At 34.2% G+C, this 20,158-nt stretch overlaps 1 pseudogene; it reads left to right on the top strand.

Moving 5' to 3' along the window:
- The first annotated feature begins 7,438 nt into the window (after positions 1 to 7,438).
- LOC123239341 lies at positions 7,439 to 8,129 on the top strand (annotated as a pseudogene).
- Positions 8,130 to 20,158: the final 12,029 nt, after the last annotated feature.

The following is a 20,158-nucleotide window of genomic DNA, read 5'->3' on the forward strand; positions in this document are numbered from 1 at the left end:
GATTTATACCAGGAAAGCAAAGATTGTTCAACATTAGGAAAACCATCCACATAATTGACCATATCAACAATCTAACAAACAAAAATCACATGATCATCTCAATAGATGCTGAAAAAGACTTTGACAAAATGCAGCACCTATTCCTATTGAAAACCCTGGAAAGTATAGGAATAGGAGGACTTTTCCTAAAAACGATAAATAGTGTATACCTAAAACCATCAACAAGCATCATATGTAATGGGGATAAATTAGAAGCCTTTCCAATAAGATCAGGTGTGAAACAAGAATGCCCATTATCACTTCTATTATTTAATATTGTACTAGAAACACTAGCAGTAGCAATCAGAGAAGAAAAAGAAATTGAAGGCATCAAAATAGACAATGAGGAGACTAAGCTATCACTCTTTGCAGATGATATGATGGTCTACTTAAAAAATCCTAGATAATCAACTAAGAAGCTTGTAGAAATAATCAACAACTTTAGCAAAGTTGCAGGATACAAAATAAATGCACATAAATCATCAGCATTTCTATATATTTCCAACACATTAGAGCAGCAAGAGGTGGAAAGAGAAACACAATTTAAAATCACCCTAGACAATATAAAATACTTAGGAATCTATCTACCAAAACAAAAACAGTAATTATACGAAAACAACTACAAAATTCTTTCTAAACAATAAAAAGTAGATCTAAACAATTGGAAAAACATTTATTGCTCATGGGTAGGATGAGCTAATATAATAAAAATGACCATTCTACCCAAATTAATTTACCTATTTAGTGCCATACCTATCAAACTACCAAAAAACTTTTTTGCCGAATTAGGAAAAACTATTTATCATTTTTAAATGAAAGCCATTTATTGATTTAAGTGACTTCTTAAACTCTGAAGATATTTTAAGACCATGAAAATTGTATTCAGTGCAAATATTTTGAGTGAGTTTGAGTTCTTCTAACAAAATGTAAGAGTTGGGCTCAATTTGTGAAGTATCAATAAATCATTTCCCAATGACTAGTAATAATATTCATACTGGGGAAAAAAGATTGATTACAATTTAAAGACATTTTGTCTTTACCCTTGATGTATGATTATAAATGCAGTTTCCAAGTTGTCCCACTGACATTGGTGAGGTTTCTTCTTTCTATCATTTTATAAAATTCTCACCTCTAATTAGGGTCTAAATCATTGCTTACCAATTTTTGTCTAGTTATCATGGGGCTTTTCTGATTTGCTTTTAAAGCCAGGCCACATAGACACGTAGAGAGATGCAGACAAGTGTGCTCCATAGCTTCTTGGCAAAATGGCTTTGTTTTCGCCTTTTCTACCACAATCATGACTTCTTCAAGGAATCTCTTGACACAGGCTGTATGAAAGTAATACTGGGTAGGAGGAAGGTGAGACTATGAAAGAGGAGAATACTATTTTTCTCTTTCCTTTCCAAAATCCAAAGAGAAAAAGGGAAAGTAAGGAAGAAAACATGAAAAAAAGAAAAGTTTAAATTGCATGTTTTCTTGTGGATTCACTAGTGGGAAAATGGTAAAACATTTTTTAAACCCTTATCTTCCATCTTAGAGTCAATACTGTATATTGGCTCCAAGGCAGAAGAATGGTAAGGGCTAGGTAATGGACGTTAAGTGACTTGCCCAGGGTCACACAGCTGGGAAGTGTCTGAGGCCAGACTTGAACCTAGGACCTCCTGTCTCTAGACCTGGCTCTCAATCCACTGAGCTACCCAGCTGCCCACTATGGTAAAACATTTTTGCCATAATCTCTACTCTTAGGATGCAGGGCCGAAGTGCATGTGGGGTTGGGGGTGGGGTATGTGTTTAGAACTGGGACTTTTCAGGGCTCCTGAAAGCTTTCTGCTTATATACTCTCCAGGGGACACTTTTGAGAGTCATCAGTTGCTCCCGGGTTACCTCTTTGTCTTGCTATAGACCCTGATAGTGTGTCCACCTGTTCCTTTCTTAGCTCCTATAATCCATTACTTCTGATCAGGGTTTCTTTCCTCCCTGGCCCCCCGAGGAATAGGAATGAAGTCTCACAGCTTCTCTCCTATCCTCCTGTTCCTAAATCAAGCATTCAGCCCTTTTAAAGTTTTCTAAGCAATTTTTTGTCTTGCAGAAACTACAGGGGGTAAAAAATAAAAATATGGATAAAGTTACAGAGTTACAAAAAGTCTAAAGAAGTCTCATAAGAAAGTTATTTCATATTTTCATTAGAAAGTAAATGGAACTAGGTCTGATCTCTGTTAGCCATTCTCACAATATATCCTTTCCTTCTTGCTCATCTTTAGAGAATACCATTTTCTACATTTCTTGTATTGACTTAAGTTGCTTCCTGACTCTACTTTCTCCTTTCAATCTTTCTATAAATAAGTTCTATATTTCTCTACTCCATGATTCCGTACCCATCTTCTTTTCCTAAACACTGTGAGGCAATAGGACAAGACAGAGACCAAAATCAGGTTACATAGGTATAGCTGACACATACCCAGGGGCACTGAAGGCTAAAATATAACTAGGGACTTCAGAAGTCAATTGAATCACTGCAATAAGCAACAGTTGGCTTCTAATTTTCAGTTACTCAATTGGTCATCAACATTTCCTAAGCACCTATTTTAAGTCAGGTATTGTGTTGGGTGCTGGGGTTAGAAAGACCACTATGAGAAACAGTTAATATCATCAATGAGATAATATTCCCTTGGGGGAAAATGACACACACAAATAAATACAAATAATATAGAAAATAAAATCAAAGTAATTTTGTGAATGAGCTTTATTCAGTCCTTGAAATAATCACTGAAGGAAGGTGAAGGATTCTAAGAGGTGGAGGTTAAGAGGCAGTTCCTTTTAGACATGAGTGACAGCTTTGAGAAAGGCAAAAGAGTTGAGAAAAAGAATTTTATATGTGGAGGGCAGCAAGGAGGTCAGTTTGTTCATAATGCAAAATATGAGAAGACTAGTAATATAATGCTTAGAAATTTAGACTAGGGCCAATTGAAAAGGGTTCTAAATTCTAAAACCTGGTTTATCTATTTTATCATAGAGGTGATCGGGAGACAACGGAAGTTTTTGAACAGTATAATTAAACATACTCAGATCTATGCATTAGGAAGTCATTTTGACAGTTATATGGATGTATTTGAAGAGAGACTTTGGAGGCAAGATAATAACTGGAAGGCTATTGTAATGAGGGCCTTAACTAGGATGGTAGTCATTGGAGGAAAAAGGAGATGGTATGTGAAATTGTTGAGGTAAAATAGAGAAAACTTAGCAACTAATTAGTTGTGACATATCTAAAAAAAGCAATAAAATACAATTCATTTATATCCTAAGCTAGGCATCTCAGGAGGCCAGTTTAAAGCCAAGTACCTCATAGTGCAAATAATTAATCTAGCTTAAGTAAGAAGAGCATTAAAATAGTTTAATTTAGTTTATAATTATATATATATATCCATATATATAATACAGAACAAGGATGCATGAAGAAAGGTGTGGTTCTGGTTCAGCGAAATGCTAAAACATCTCCTTCTCTTCCTTGCCTCCATGGTGATGATAATAACTGATGAATGAAATTGGCCTACATGGTATTGAGGGAACTACCAGGTCTGAGAAGGTATGGGAAACTTGGTAGTGGGAGGTTTATATGGCCAGGGAGGCTACCCGATAATTATGTTACTAAGGCAATACTTTAAGATATTAAAATATAAATAAGTATAAAAAGAGTAAGGTAGAAACAGATTTCATTCTTAAACTGCCTATAATGGGATAGGGCTACTGTCTATCAAAATCTCCCTGCTCCCAGATATTCCAATCTGCTCTATAGACTGGATGCTTCATCTTTGAAATTTGATTGACATAATAGCCTAGGAACTTCCCCTTCCAAATTCTGGCTGTTTATTCAAGATATGCTTCCTCTATTGTAGTATATACAGACATGGTATTATTCTACTCTAATGTCTCACAGGAAACCATAACTTTTTACTTTCCCATAAGTATCTTTTCAGTTTACCTAAGAAAGTCATTCTTAGGTCATTTTCTGGGTATGTTGAGAGAATCCAATTACATATTTACTACATAGCGGCATAGATCAAAGATCATTAAAGCTCATAGGAACCTTAAATAAGATCTAGGCTGACCTTTTCCCCTCCATTTACAAATAAAGTATCTGAAGTCAAAAGAATCTAATTCAATTCAACAAACATTAATTCTTGATATGTTAAAGTCACTGAACTAAGCACTTGAATGAAAACTAAATCAACCTCATCTTTTCAATTTCTTTTTGAATGAAGGCATACATGTGCACATATACTTAAGTATAAGAGGGTAATAACACTAAAATCTGTGAAGATCAAAACAGGTTACACATAAGAGGTGGCACTTAAAGAGTTGTTTAGGAAGGAATCTAAGCATTTTATGAAACTGTAATGAGACCCATGGAAAAAGCATGGAGATAGGAGATGGCATAATGAATATGAAGAAAAGCTGTGTGTGATGTAATGTATGTAACATAGAGTTATGAAGGGAAATAATATGAACTAAGTCTGGAAAGATAATTGTGAGCTAGACTGTAGAGGACATATGATGCCAGGTATAGAAATTTGCGCTTTATCTTAGAGGCAATAAGGAGTCACTGAATGTTTTCTGAACAAGGATAAAACATAAATATACTTTTTCTTTAGTATTATCAATTTGTAGTTGTGTGGAATTTGAGTTGGACAGGGAAGAGGTGGCACATAGAGGGACCAGGCAGAAAATTGCATAATTGTCCACTTGAGATGTGATGATCAGTTTAATTTTGGGTAGTGGTTGTGTAAATAGAGGGATGGAAACACATGCAAAATATGTGGCAGATCCTTGGAAATGAAGAATAGGAAAAAAAGAGAAAGAAGATATAAGTATAAATATGAAATTGTCAGTATGGTTGGATAGAAGATTGTTAGTTGTCTTCTATAGAAATAGTGATATGTAAAGGAGTTTAGCTTAGAAACGAGAATATTGAGTTCCATTTTGAAGAGAGAGGGGGAGAGAGAGAGAGAGAGAGAGAGAGAGAGAGAGAGAGAGAGAGAGAGAAATAAAATGAGTCAGAGATGTCAATGGTATATTCAGATTCATATATTTAACAGACCGTGTGATCTAGGATTTCAATACAGGAAAAAGGAGGATTAAGTTGATATTTGGGAGTCATCTACATAGAGGTAAACTCATGTGAAATAATGAAATAATCAAGGAAGAAATGAGTATAAAGAGGAAAAAAAACAGTCAAGGCAGAAGGTTAGAGTAGAGGAAGTCTTGCTTCAGAAAATGAAAATGGATAAAGATCCTTTAAAATAGTTTGAGAAGAAAGGTAAGATAGGTATGAGAAACTGTCAAAACAAATCAAAAGAGAAGAAAGTATCCAGGAAAGGACAGTTATTATCAGTTAAAGCTGTAAAGATAGAGAGTAGAATGACATTCCAGTAAGGTCATTGGATTTAATAGTTAAGATATCATGGCTAACCTTTAAGAAATCAATTGTTTTAAAACCCTTACTTTCTATTTTAGAATCAATACTGTATATAGATTCCAAGGAAAAGAATGATAAGGGCTAGGCAATGTGGATTAAGTGTCTTGCTCAGACCCATCCCTAGGTCTGACTTTCAATCCACTGAGCCACATAGTAGCCCAAAATAAAGCATTTTTAATTAATCTAGGACAGAAGCTAGAAACCAAGATATTGAGAAGTGAGAAAGTAACAAAGAAAAGAAACAACTGAAATCAAACTAGATATTTGCTATGAAAGAGAGAAGAAATATAGAAAGATAACCTGCTGACAATTCTGCCTGCCTCAAATGTCTTCCCATTCTCTCCTCTAATCATTCAACCACTAAGGTGGTTTTCCTAAATCACAGATCCAGTCATGTTAACCCTAATGGCCCATTCCAGCAGGGGTCCCTAGTGCCCCAGTGCCACCAGAATAAGCAAACAAATAAATGTACATAAAAACTCTGTTTGAAATTAAAAGACCTTCAGAACCAGTTGGCTTTCTATATTTCCAAAGTTTCTGACATATAATCTTTGATCCACTGACACTAATCTCCTTGCTTACCCCTAAACAAGACATTCTATCTCTCAACTTCAGACATTTTTGCTGGCTATCCCTCATGCATGGAATATTCTTCCTCTCATCTACCTATTGACTTCCTCTGCTTCCTTTAAGTCCCAATAAAAATCCAATTTTCTACAGGAAGCCTTCCCAACATCTCTTAATTCTAGTTCCTTCCTTTAAAATTTTTCCTATTTATTCTTAATATAGCTTATTTGTACATATTTATTTGTTTATTATCATACCCATTATAGTGTAATCTCTTTGAGGGGTGAGACTCTTTTTGTATCCTTGGCAATTATTATACTGACACTATGGAGTAGATATTAAAGAATGTTTGTTTGTGGATAACTTGGTCAAGAAAGTTTTATGTTTTAAGAATGTAGGAGATTGGATCATGCTTTTGGGTAGAAGGACAGTGTACCACAAATAAGGCAAAATGAAAGGTGTAGGAGAATGAATGAGGACATGATCAAAGGAACAATCTCCCAGAGGAAATGGGAATGGATGTGATCAATGTCATAGAAGGTAGTGCTGAAGTTGACTCTGTGAGCCATATTGACATACTATGTACATATCTACTGCCCTATTGTATAGCTTCCTCTTTCATTGATTAAAGTGTATGAGTATTCAAGGAGCCTATCATCTCTGGCATAAGGACTTACTGAGCCCTTTTCAGGGCTGCTTCTCTACATTTGGTTCAACCAGGTTGAGGGTAACTGAAAGGACACAAACCTTGATGAGTTAGGGGGTGCTTACCTCAAACATGTGAAATGTTCCCTCAGACAAATGGACAGATGAGAACATTGTTTCAATAGCCATGAAGGCAGTGGAAGCAGGTACAGTAAAGTACTTATAACTTGGTTAGACATCAAAAACATCAAGGTCATTATCAGTATGCTGTTAATAACTTGTCATGTCAGTAGGGATGTTCAATTATCTGGATCAGTAGATATCTGGAGTTTAGGTCCCCTAGGCTAAACTGAAATTTCATTCAGTACTAGGCCTATGGGCCAATCAGAAAACATTTATTAAATGATTACTATGTGTGAAGTACTATATTAAGCACTCAGGACAAAAAGACAGAACTGAAAATAGTCCCCACCCTCAGTCAACTTTGTAATCCTTAATGTACTACCTAAATGCCAGCTATTAAAATTATTTTTGTTAAGCCTAAAGAGGATCAAAGTAGGGGAGATCAGAGGCAGTGAAGGTGAAGACTTTTGAGGGCTCTTAACTGATTTGGGTTTATTGTCCCCTGCCCTCACCTTCAGAGATGCTTCTCCCTCTCTCTGGAGCCTTGCTGCTCCTGCCACTGCCCCCACCCCCACACACAATCTGTCCACTATGGAGAAGATCGAGATGATCTAGAAGGCCAAGCTGGCCAAGCGGGCTGAGTACTATGATGACATGGCCACCAATATGAAGGTGGTGACCAAGCAGGGGACGGAGATCTCCAATAAGGAGTGCAACCTGCTCTTGGTGGCCTACAAGAATGTAGCTGGGGGACGAAGATCAACCTGGAGGGTCATTTCCAGCATCAAGCAGAACACTGATACCAGTGACAAGAAGATGCAGCTGGTCAAGGATTACTGGGAGAAAGTGGAGTGTGAAGTAAGATCCATTGGCACCAGTCCTGGAATTGTTGGACAAGTTTTTAACAGTCAATGTGACCAATCCAGAGAGCAAAGTCTTCTATTGGAGAATGAAGGGAGACTCCCTCTGGTACCTTGTTGAATTCATCGGTGGTGATGACCAAAAACAAATAGATAATTCCAAAGGAGCTTATCAAGAAGCATTTGACTTCAGCAAGAAAGAGATGCAGCCTACCTATCCAATTCTAGCTCTTAACTTTTCTGTCTTTTACTATGAGATCCTTAATAACCCCAAACTCTGCTGCACATTGGCTAAAATAGCTTTTGATGAGGCCATTGCAGAACTTGATACACTGAATGAAGACTCATGCAAAGACAGTACCCTTATCATGCAGTTGCTTAGAGACAAACTAACATCATGGACATCAGACAGTGCAGGATAAGAATGTGATGCTGCTGAAGGTTCCGAAAATTAAAATTCATACAAGGTGTCATCTTCCTTTCTCTCAAGAAACCTTTTTACACATCTCCATTCCTTACAGCTCCACTTGGACTTCCCAAAGCAGAGAGAACCCATTCATGTGTATGGAAATCAATTGTTTCTAGTCTTTTCATTCTACAACTTTGGGAAAACTCCATTCTTTGATTTGTGTTTGTCCTGGCCTTCCTGGTATGAAGTTAGTGCTGTAGAAAAGTATTACTAGCTTCATTTCATATAAACATAAATAACTTCCAAACACTTATGTAGAGGAATAAAGTGCATCTGATATTTAAAAAACTGAACCAATTCTGTAAGTGGCTGTGTTGTGTATTACAGTAAAGATATGAAAATGTTGTTGAATGCAACTCAAGTGTTTTACATAGCTTCTCTCCCTCATATTCCTACCTTATTTTTCAGGGTTTTCTTTTCAGCAAAAAACTTTCACATGCTTTTCTTATATATATTTTTTAAAGAGGAATCTCGAAATATTGAATCAAATGGAAACAAGTTTGGCATTTTAGGGTTAGAGATCATGAGGTGAAATATGCCTACTGTAAAATAAGTTATGGAATCCACAGTATGTCTGTGACAGCAGGAAGTTTTCTTACTTCTCAGTTACTGCTGTTGTATTTGACAATTTCTCTCAACAAAAGTTCACTCACACTCCTGTCTTTGTAGTTACGATGTCCACTTTTCTCTGTAATAGAAGTAGCATGTAACTACCAGAATGCAAATGTTGCTTTTTGGCAAATTAAAGTGCATGCCATTTCTTAATACACTAGAATGGGGGAAACCATTTGGAATTCATGAGTCCAGGCCTAACATTTTTTGTACTTTTCCATGCATATTTGTGCACACGTGAGAAGGTGTCACATTTGTCCAGTGATCATTATTTAGAAACTTTGGACTACTATTGTGTGCTGCTAATCATTGATTGTAGTCTCAAAAAAGCTTTGTGAAAATGGTATGCCCTATGTAACAGCAAAGTGACATAAAATAATATTCATTTTAGAAACCAAAACATTGTTGTAATTTCAATAGAAACAACAAAGATGAAATTGGATATATAACATGCAGAGAAATGAAGTGGAATTCTTAATGTTATAGAATTAGTTAGCCAATCTGATAGTTGTGAGGTGCTACCTCAGAGTTGTTTTAATTTTTATTTCACTAATCAAGAGAAGTTTAGAACATTTTCATATGCTTATTAATGGCTTTGATTTCTTCATCTGAAAATTGCTTATTCATATCCTTTTGACCATTTGTCAATTGGGGACTCACTTGTATTCTTATAAATTTGACTTAGTTCCTTACAAATCTGAGAAATTAGACCTTTATCAGACATTTGTTATATTTTTCCCTCGAGTTTGTTGTTTCTCTTCTAATCAGGGTTAGATTAGTCTTGCTTATATAAAATCATTTTAATTTAATAGAATCAACATTATTCATTTTACATCTTATAATACTGTATTTCTTCTTTGGTTGGATCATTCTTCAAACTATTCCATCTTTCATGTGAACATACTCTTTCTATTGATTTGTCACAAGTCCTACATAACCAATGATGGCTCCTCTAAGACTTACTTCTTACACAGAATCATCCTATAATTGATTTTTTTGCAACAAACAGGTATTGATTGACCACTAACTACTATGGATCAAAAAAACTACATAATAACCTGTGGCCATTCAATAGAAGTCCTTCCTATTTCAGTGCTTGTGAAGAACCAGATGGTTTTACTTTGTAGGTGGGCCTCATTTTATTCCCTACATATTTTCTTTAAAGGATGTGCCATCATTTGTAAATTAAATCCCATTTTAAATAAATTATAGGAAATCTCTTTCCATGGGAACCCTGTGCTCAATCATTTTATGGAGAATCATAGCATCATAATTTAGAGCTAGAAGAGATATTATGGGTCATGTAATCTAATCCATTCATATTACAAATGGAGAAATTGTGAGCCAAGCATGTTAATTAACTTGACCAAAGTCACACTGAGGAATAAATGGCAGAGCTGGGATTGGAGCCAAAGCCCCTAACTCCAAATATAGCATTTTTGCTGGTGTCCCACTTTCTAACTCATTTAATAGTATGCTGATTTATCTGTTATATTTATGTTTGAATTTTTAAATTGCCACAACTGCATTTTGATCTGTCTTTCTCATGTTTCTGCATTACTTCCCCTAAAGTATCCTTCCATTCTTGTTTAAGTCAACATGTATAATTTAGGTATGAATTCAGTCTTTGGAGAAAGAAGTCTAAAAGTTGAATAACCCTGCTATTATTATAATATTTGAGAAAAACAGATGAAGTAATGGAATAAAAAATAATTTATGATATAAAATTCTATGTCATAAAAATAAAAATATTAAAGATTTCTATAATCCTCTGAAATGTGAAATGAGCAGATTCAAGAGAAAAAATAGCAATATTCTAAGAATAAAAAAGTTTGAAAGCTTTAAGATGTATGATCAAAATAATAGCTATTCATGAGCCACAGGGAATAATGATGACACATGCTATCTATCCACTACAGAGAAATGATAGGTTTAGGGTGCAGAAAAAGACACTTATTTTTTTAATACAATCATTAAGCAATTCATTTTGTTTAACTATGAACATTTGTTATTAAGGGATTTTTTCCAAATGAGTTGAGAGTGAGAAAAAAAATTTTTTTTTTTTTTTAGTAAAGAAGTTGGCATGATGCTCTTATGAAATATTGCATGCACTTTTAGATGAAGTCATTTAATAATTACTTTTACTTAACTATTTTATTTGGTTAAAGAAAATGCCTCATGAAATGAGGAGTAATCTTGAAATATTTTAAATGTAAAAACAATATTCAATATGAAACTTTTAAAGAATAAACATGGTTAAAAATCCATTCTTGAAGTTACTTCCTGATTTTGAGGCCAAAATTTATCCATTTTTTTGGTGTTCAGCCTCAAATACTTATGAAGTATACTAAAAATAATAAGGGAATATTAAAAAATCAATTTGTAAATCAATGAAACTCTTTTCCTTTCCAAACTTTCACAAGAAAATTAAGTTTTTGACATTTCTTTGGACTCTGTGGACCAAGGAGCTTTAAATATTTTTTCTTTCCATATATATATATATTACATATTTGAAAACACTCTTGACAAAGATTTATGGTATTAAGTACAGATAAATTTATATCACAAAAAGGAAAAGTTGCTTTGTCATCATTGTGTAAGGCTAATACCTAAAATGTCATCATCTCCGTTATTCATCATCACCTAATTCCAGAAGTTCCTTTCAAGATTAACTCTTAGAAAAAGACAATTTCTATTACTCAGTTTTCTGACTGTTAAAAAGCAACCTGGTTTTGCATAATTTTTTTCCTCTCTCAATTTTTGAATCAAATTCAATAGATATATAACTGAGCCATAATTAAGGTGGGGTATGTAGATCTTTTATTCTAAGCATATTATACATCTGATGGAATTCTACCTCTGTTTAGAGCCTGATTTTTTTGGCCCTTGTTTAATATTTCTATCATCCCTTGAGATATATGACAGGATTTATTAGGGAAAAGGAAACTCCTTTTCCTTTTGGGCCCAGTCCTCAACCAGTTCACTTGAATTTCTCTTGGGTACCAATAATCCTAGTTACAGCTTAGGTTTATCAGTTAAATACTAAATTCATTTTACTAATATTTGTGTTGTTGCACTTATAACAGAAGTATAACATATCATACCTACCTTTAAGGTCTCCAAAATCTATTTAAACAAGTGTAGATTTCCCTATGATTGGTAGACTCAAACATTGATTTTCTATTTTTCTCAACTTCATGATGTTGAAGGAAAAGCCAAATATTATTTCCTTCCCTTATAACACAACTAATTTTTTTCCTTCCTTATGTTTTTCGTAGCATTTTTCAAGTTCTTTCACTTGAACTTTTCACATTTTTTCTTTTATCATACTTATTTGCATATATGTATCTATTTCCTATCAGATTGTAAACATATTAAAATATTATGTATATCTTATCAGTATTTTAATTCTCAGTATCTAGTAAAATATAATAAACACAGAAGAAAAAGTTTACTAAATCCAACTTGAATGTTTTAAGAGATAATTATTGAATTTTGAATATAAGATTTTATTGTTTGGAAATTGGTAATTGCTACAAAATCATACCTTGATTTTTATTTTGTTGATTGGCTAAACTTAAGAAAGAGACAGAGAAAATATTAAAAATGCAGATTAAACTTGACTGTGTCATAGTTATTTTTTTTTCCCCAGGAGACCTGATGGTTAAGCATTTACCAGCACAACTCTAAATAAGAGATATTTAATAATAAAAAAAGTATGTGTGGAATGGTTGTTTTTGAAATAGGGTAATTAAGATATTTGCTTAAATTTATATAGAATAGTGCATTGATATGACAGATTTAAACTATAACATAACAAGTCTTAACCTTTTATCTTGAAGGGACAATAGCACACAAAAATTTATAAAGTTTCTCATTCAATTTATTTTAGTCTATACTCAAGAGGTGTAATCCAGGAGAAGAAGATTCTTTTCTTGGAATAAATAGACCTTGACCCTTGGATATAAATTTCCTAGCACAAAAATATGCTATAACATGGGCTTCAAACACATGGTCTGTTGGCTGAATGGTGTCTACCAAAATTAAATACATATAAACAAATAAATTTAAATAATAAGATTATAAAAATATAAAAATGAATATAAAACAATGATAACATTATTATATTGTTTGTTATGGTAATATGAGCACTCAGAGATCTGTCCATATATTTTAATGGCTCTTATTTCTTTTTTGAGTCTGACAACATTGGTGTTGATTAATGATTTGTCTTCATGACATATAGTAACAGAACATTAACTCTTATTCTTATTTTCTCTCTACTTTAAAAACTGAGATAATACCCAGATATAGATGTAGACAAAGAACGGGCCAAGATTGACTAAAGGAAGTGAGGAGAGCTTTAGGATGACACAGAAATTTTCTCTCATCCTCTATTTCTATAGGATCAGAACCAATGTCTTTTTTATGACCGAAGAAACAAAGTTCATTCTTCCAAAAGAAATTGGGAAAGAGCTTTACTTGAAAGCACTGCATTTCATGGGAAATCACCAGTTTTGAAGAAAAAGAAAAGGTTACTCATCTTACTAATGCTATGATTCACCTATTCAAAGAGAAAACCAAGCAGCAGTTATCTAAATAAGCAGGTGGAGGCAGTTAGGAAAATTAACATAAGTTAAATAATGAAAATGCTCATTATTTCCCAATTGAATTACTAAAATCCTTGGCATAAACACATTCTGTGTCATATCCTGTTTTATTGCTGCTAGAGAATGGTAATCATATAAAACTAAAAAGACTTTAATTACCAAAAAAATTCAATTAAAATTATATATACAATATGTATATATAGTTAATAAGAAAAAATAGACAACATATTTGAAACTTCTAGTTTCAGCATTCCATAAGTGTAATATGGTAGATTAGGATAATTGTTCTGAATTTTAATTTGCTTTGAATTCTTTTGGAGAAGGATAACATGATCAGAACTTGTTAGGCACCCAGATTTAAGAGCCCACCAGAATTCAGTTTTCCAGCTAGATTGCACAGTGTTTAGAGAACTAGGGATGCAGTCAGGGAGACTTGAGCTCAAATCTGTCAAGACATATTTATTAACTGTGTGACTGTGGGCAAGTCACTTAATGTTAGTCTACCTCAGTTCTCCCATCCATAAAATGAGGATAATTATACCTACTTCACAAGGCTGTTGTGAGGATGAAATTAGATAATTATAAAAATAACTCATTACAGTTCCTAATTTATAGTATATTTATTCCTTTCTTCATTGTGGATAGTTAGGCTTTTCCTAAAAACTGAAAAAAAGATGTTATACAGTTCTAATTCATCCCCAAACCTTGGTTTTTACTCACCACTGAAATTTTGCCCCAGGAATTCTAGAGTCAGTCAGGGTCAGTAAATATTAAGTGCTTATGGTGTTTCAGGTATTATGCAAAGCATTGAAGATACAGAGAAAGGCATGAGGTAATCCTTGCCCCTATGGAGCTCACAGTCTCATGGAAGAAGAAAACACATAAAAAGCAGCTAAAAAGTGAGGGTGGGGAAGGAAGAAGTATGCAGCATGGGGCTGTGATGGAGTCCAGCAGCCAGGGTGAAACATTATTTGAGGAGGTCAGGGTTACAGAATTTAATTTATCTTGCAGAATGATGGGTTTCTGGGGATCATGAAATGGAGATTAGGTGGGTGCGATCTAAATAGATTTTCCTACATCTCATACTACATCCCCCTTCTCACTTTTCATAACACTTCAAGACCCATAGCCTCCACAAAATCAAAATGGCTGAACTCAATTCATTCTAAGTTAGTTTATCTGATAACATTCCTTCCTCTTAAGATACCATGGGATTCTGGACATTGATTTGATTGACATGAGAAATTACGAGCATAAATACCCCTACTTTGGTACTGATCAGCATACATTGCTTGAATGTGGCTGGTTCTTGTCCCATATTGACTGATGAACTCTTTTAAGACTATACTTACTGTATACTCTGTACTGCAAATACTCAGTATATTGTTAAATACTCAAAGAGAACTACAAAAATACATAATAGTGAACTAACCATTTTCCCTCAGTGATTATTTTTCTCTGATGTTCTTTCAAACATTTTTTTTCTTTTCCATTGAGAAATGCCAGGGTGGAGGAATGGAAAGAACATAGCACTATCCTAGAAGTCAAGACATCTAAGCTTTGGAGCCATTTCAGTCATTAATTTGCAACAATACCTTGTGATTAATCTCTTTGGATCTTAGTTTCCTCCTATTTGATTAAAGTAATTGCATGAGGAGATTTTGAAGATCTTTCCAATGCTAACATTATTTGAACATTTGATAAACTTGTAAAAATTGTTTCAAGAAAAAGATATTTTATTCACACTTATACTTAAGACTATTGTGTACATTTGGAAATAGAAAATATTACTTGGTATTGAGTGCTTTATAAAATTAAACAGGAATAATGATACATAGTTGGTTAAAAAGAGAACTTCTAGAAATTGCCCCAAGGAGTATGTAGAAAATATTAAAACATTAGTTATGTATGCCAAGGTAAGGATAATTCAATCATCCTCAGATATTCAGAGGTTTTTCTGAATACAGAATCATTGGGAAAGACCTTTTAGAAAAGATCTTCCATGATATATTTAACTCTGAAGTAAGAAAACTGGATTCTCTTGGACATATTAAAAATATTACTTGAATTTGGCTGTTTATGACACTACAGGACATTTTGTGTAACTACTAATAATTTCATCCTCTAACACCTAAGTTCATTTATTAATAGTGAGGAATTAATCAATGCTAATTACAGTGAACAGAACACAGGATATTATAATGCCATAATATTCTATCCCTTTTAGAGCTGTTAGTCATCCTTAATGATTCATAAAGTTTCAAATCACAGTTTCCTTTAGCCTATCTAGCTAATGGTTAAACATAGTTCCCAGTATGGCCCTTTCCTGCTCAGAAGTAAACCTCGGGGCTCCCTTTAACTTCTAGGAATGAATAAAAACTCCAATCCACTTTTTCTTCTTTTTACAATTTCACTAACCAGTCTTTCTTATTATGATCATGCAATACCCCCCACACACATACTCTCCAATCCTACTAAAGGGTTCTTATTGCTCTTCCTTTCAAACAACTTTCCCTCTCCTGCCTCCATTACTTTGCATAAATAGTCTTCCATATTTGGAATATGGTCCCTCCATACCTCCATCTCTTAGAATCGTTAGATTTCTTCAAAAATGATTTACTTCAAAAATCACTAGCTTCCTTTCAAAAGCACTCTCCTGAATAAGGGCTTTCTTGTTTTCCACTGCTGCTAATATCCTCTCCTTAAAATTCACTTTTACTTACTTTTTCATATGTATATATGACATGCCCCATACCCCTAAGACCAAATAATGTAAGTAAGAATAAAATTTATCCCCAGATGCATGAGACTGTAATTACTTTTTATATTTGCCCAATATTGCTATTCAGTCATGGATAATGAACACAAAAGACAATATAACACATCACAACAAAGCACAACAGAAAACAAAGCAAACCTGATAGCTTTATTCTTTTTTATTTCTCTTTTCCCCCAACTACAAGTAAAAAGTTTCTAACATTTTACATAGAGTTTTCAGTCCCAAATTCTCCCTCCCTTGCCACTGATTTTACAGTGCAGTTTTTCATATTAATTGTTCTGTAGAAGGAAACAAACCCACAAAAAGTAAGAAATAAAGTAAAAAACAACAACTTTACTTTGGTCTGAATTCAGACTCCATTAGTTCTTTCTCTGGAAACAGATGACATTTTTTTATTAGACATCCTTTGATATTGTTTTGGATTATTATATTGATGAGAATAGCTAAGTTATTTGCAATTGTTCATTATACGGTAATATTACTGTGACTGGGTACAATGTCCTCCTGGTTCTGCTTATTTCATTCTGCTTCAGTTTGTGTAAGTCTTTCCAGGTTTTTCTGAGCTCATCATTTCTTATAGCACAATAGTATTCCATTATAATCATATACTATAAATTACTCAGTCATTCCTCAACTGATAGATATCCCTTCAGTTTCCAAATCTTTGCCCACAGAAAGAACTACTATAAATATTTTTGTATATCTAGGTTCTACTTTTTGTTTTTCTATCTCTTTGGGATATAAACCTAGTAATGATAATGCTGAGTCAAATTGTATGTGCTGTTTTATAGCTCTTTGGGCAAAGGTCCAAATTGCTTTCCAAAATGGTTTAATCTGTTCACAACTCCCTCAACAGTGCATTAGGGTTCCATTTTTATCACATTCCCTCAAGTTTCATCATTTTCCTTTTCTGTCATAATAGCCAATCTGATAGCTATGGAATGTTACCTCAGAGTAGTTTTAATTTGCATTTCCCTAATTAATAGTGATTTAGACCATATTTTTGCAAAACTATAGATAGCTACAATTTGTTTGAGAACTACCTGTTCATATCCTTTAACTATTATCAATTATAAATTACTCATGTTCTTATACATTCAACTCATTTCTTTATGTATTTGAGAATTGAGACCTTTTTTAGAGAGATTTATTGTAAAAATTTTTTTCACTATTATGATTACTGGATATTACTCTCCATCCTATTTTACCCTGTTTAGTTTCTGACCACCACCTCCCTCAATTTGCCCCCTTTTCTACCAGTCTCAGGTCCTTTCTTTTTACTCTTCCCTGGCTACTTTCCTGTAGAATAAGAGATTTCTCTCCCCAGTGCTCCCAGACTGTGCACTGATCTGTGCACAATCATATACATTCTTATCTTCTTTAAAACTGTTACGAGGGTCCCCTGGTCCCCTGTGGCCTGGTGTGTGCTAATGCTTTTCCTTTCCCTGTGATCCTGAGCCAGGACAGTGACTTGGATCGACATTTGGGGAAGGTGACAAGAGTCTTGCACTCTGAGTGAGGAAAGGGGAACCTGTACTCTCCTTCTGAGCCTCCCTCCCTTCCTCACCCTCCTACCCACTTTCTTTGGCTCAGAGCTCCAGAAGCTTCCCCCCACCATTTAATTTAGAATATTTTTCCATAGTTAAATGATTCATGATCCTCCCCCACCCTACACATACACTTTCTTACCTCGTTCCAGAGCTGACTAGCAGTTCCACTGAGTTATACATGTATCATTGTTCAAAACCTATTTCCATGTTATTTGCAGTAGAGTGATCCTTTAACATCAAAACCCTAATTATATCCCCATTGAACCATATGATTGATTCTTCTGCATTTCTGGTTGCAGAGTGCTTTCTCTGGATGTGGATAGCGTTCTTTCTCAAAAATTCTTCTGGATTATCTATTGCTGCTAGTAAAAAAGTCTATTACATTCAGTTGTTCCACAGTGTATCAGTCTCTGTGTACAATGTTCTCCTGGTTCTGCTCCTTTCACTCTGCATCAATTCCTGGAGGTCATTCCAGTCCACATGGAATTCCTCCAGTTCATTATTCCTTTGAGCACAAGAGTATTCCATCACCAACAGATACCACAATTTGTTCAGCCATTCCTTCAATCGATGGACATTCTCTCATTTTCCAATTTTTTGCCACCACAAAACACGGCTATAAATATTTTGTACAAGTCTTTTTCCCTTATTATCTCTTTGGGGATAAACCCATCAGGCTGGATCAACGGGCAGGTAGTCTTTTTTTTTTTTTTTTAAACCCTTAACTTCTATGTATTGACTTATAGGTGGAAGAGTGGTAAGGGCAGGCAATAGGGGTCAAGTGACTTGCCCAGGGTCACACAGCTGGGCAGGTAGTCTTTTAAAGTCATTTGGGAATAGTTCCAAATTGCCATCCAGAATGGTCGGATCAATTCAAAAATCTACCTGCAATGCATCAGCTTCCCAATTTTGCCACATCCCCTACAACATTTATCACTTTCCTTTGCTTCCATATTGGCCTGTCTGCTATGTGTAAGGTGGTACCTCAGAGTTACTTCAATTTGCATTTCTCTAGTCAGAAAGTATTTGGAACACTTTTTCATGTGCTTATTGATAGGTTTGATGTTATTGTGTAAAGACTGTCCATTCAGGACCCTTGACCATTTTGTCGATTGGGGAATAGCCTGATTTTTTTAAAATTTGACTTAGTTCCTTACATATTTGAGAAACTAAACCTATGTCAGAGAGTTTTATTATAAAAATGTTCTCCCAGTTTATTGCTTTCCTTCTAAATTTGGTTGTATTGGTTTGGTTTGTACACAAACTTTTTAATTTGATATAATCAAAGTTGTTCATTTTACCTTTTGCAATATTTTCTATTTCTTGCTTGGTCTTAAATTCCTTCCTTTCCCACAGATATGACAGGCATACTATTCTATGTTTATCTAATTTGTTTATTATTTCCCTCTTTATGTTTAAGTCATTTACACATTTTGAATTTATCTTGGTATAGAGTGTAAGATGCTGATCTAAACCTAATTTTTCCCATACGGCTTTCCAATTTTCCCCTCAGATTTGTCAAATAGTGAATTCTTGACCCAAAAGCTGGGGTCTTTGGGTTTATTGAACACTAGTTTGCTGAGGTAATTTACCCCTAGACTATTCCACTGATCCACCCCTCTGTCTTTTAGTCAGTACCATATTGTTTTGATGACCACTGCTTCATAGCATAATTTAAGATCTGGTACTGTTGGACCTCATCCTTCATATTTTTTTATTATTTCCCTTGATATTCTTGATATTTTATTCTTCCAGATAAACTTTGTTATATGTTTTTTATAATTCTATAAAAAAGTTTTTTGGTAGTTTGATAGGTAAGGCATTGAATAAGGAGCTCAATTTGGGTAGGATTGTCATTTATATTATATTAACTCATCCTACCAGAAGCAATTGATGTTTTCCCAATTATAAAGTTTTCAAATTAACTTTAGGTTAGGTGACATGAGATTAAATACCAACTATGTTTCTTAATAGCTATATACTTTAAAGCAAGTCACATTTCTGGAAGGTTCTTTTGCTTGCTATGTTCCATGAATTGATTTGGACATTGGGAATATATTGACTGCCCTAGGGAAGAATGATGGGGAATTAAAGAAAAGTAGTATGTATATGTACATACATGTGAATTTGTATAAATATATTTGTGAGTATTTTGGAACTAGATGAGATATGCTTATCTTAGCACCCAAGATCTAGTTAGGGTGATACATAGTGAAAAAACCTCAAAGGAAAAGAGGTTACTTAGTGGGGAACAGGAGATAGAGGACCCACAAGGGGCTTGAGAATCTCAGAGTATCTTTATTTTAGCTTCCTTTTAATGGTATAAATCTAGATGTACACTGTCTTTGGAGTGGAGCAAGGTTTCCTTTAATGCAAGATGATGGAAGTACTATGACAAAGTCTATTAAATAACTTATAATAGAACATAATT

The sequence above is a fragment of the Gracilinanus agilis genome, chromosome 3 (genome assembly GCF_016433145.1).
Source record: "Gracilinanus agilis isolate LMUSP501 chromosome 3, AgileGrace, whole genome shotgun sequence".
In the NCBI taxonomy this organism is placed as follows: domain Eukaryota; kingdom Metazoa; phylum Chordata; class Mammalia; order Didelphimorphia; family Didelphidae; genus Gracilinanus; species Gracilinanus agilis.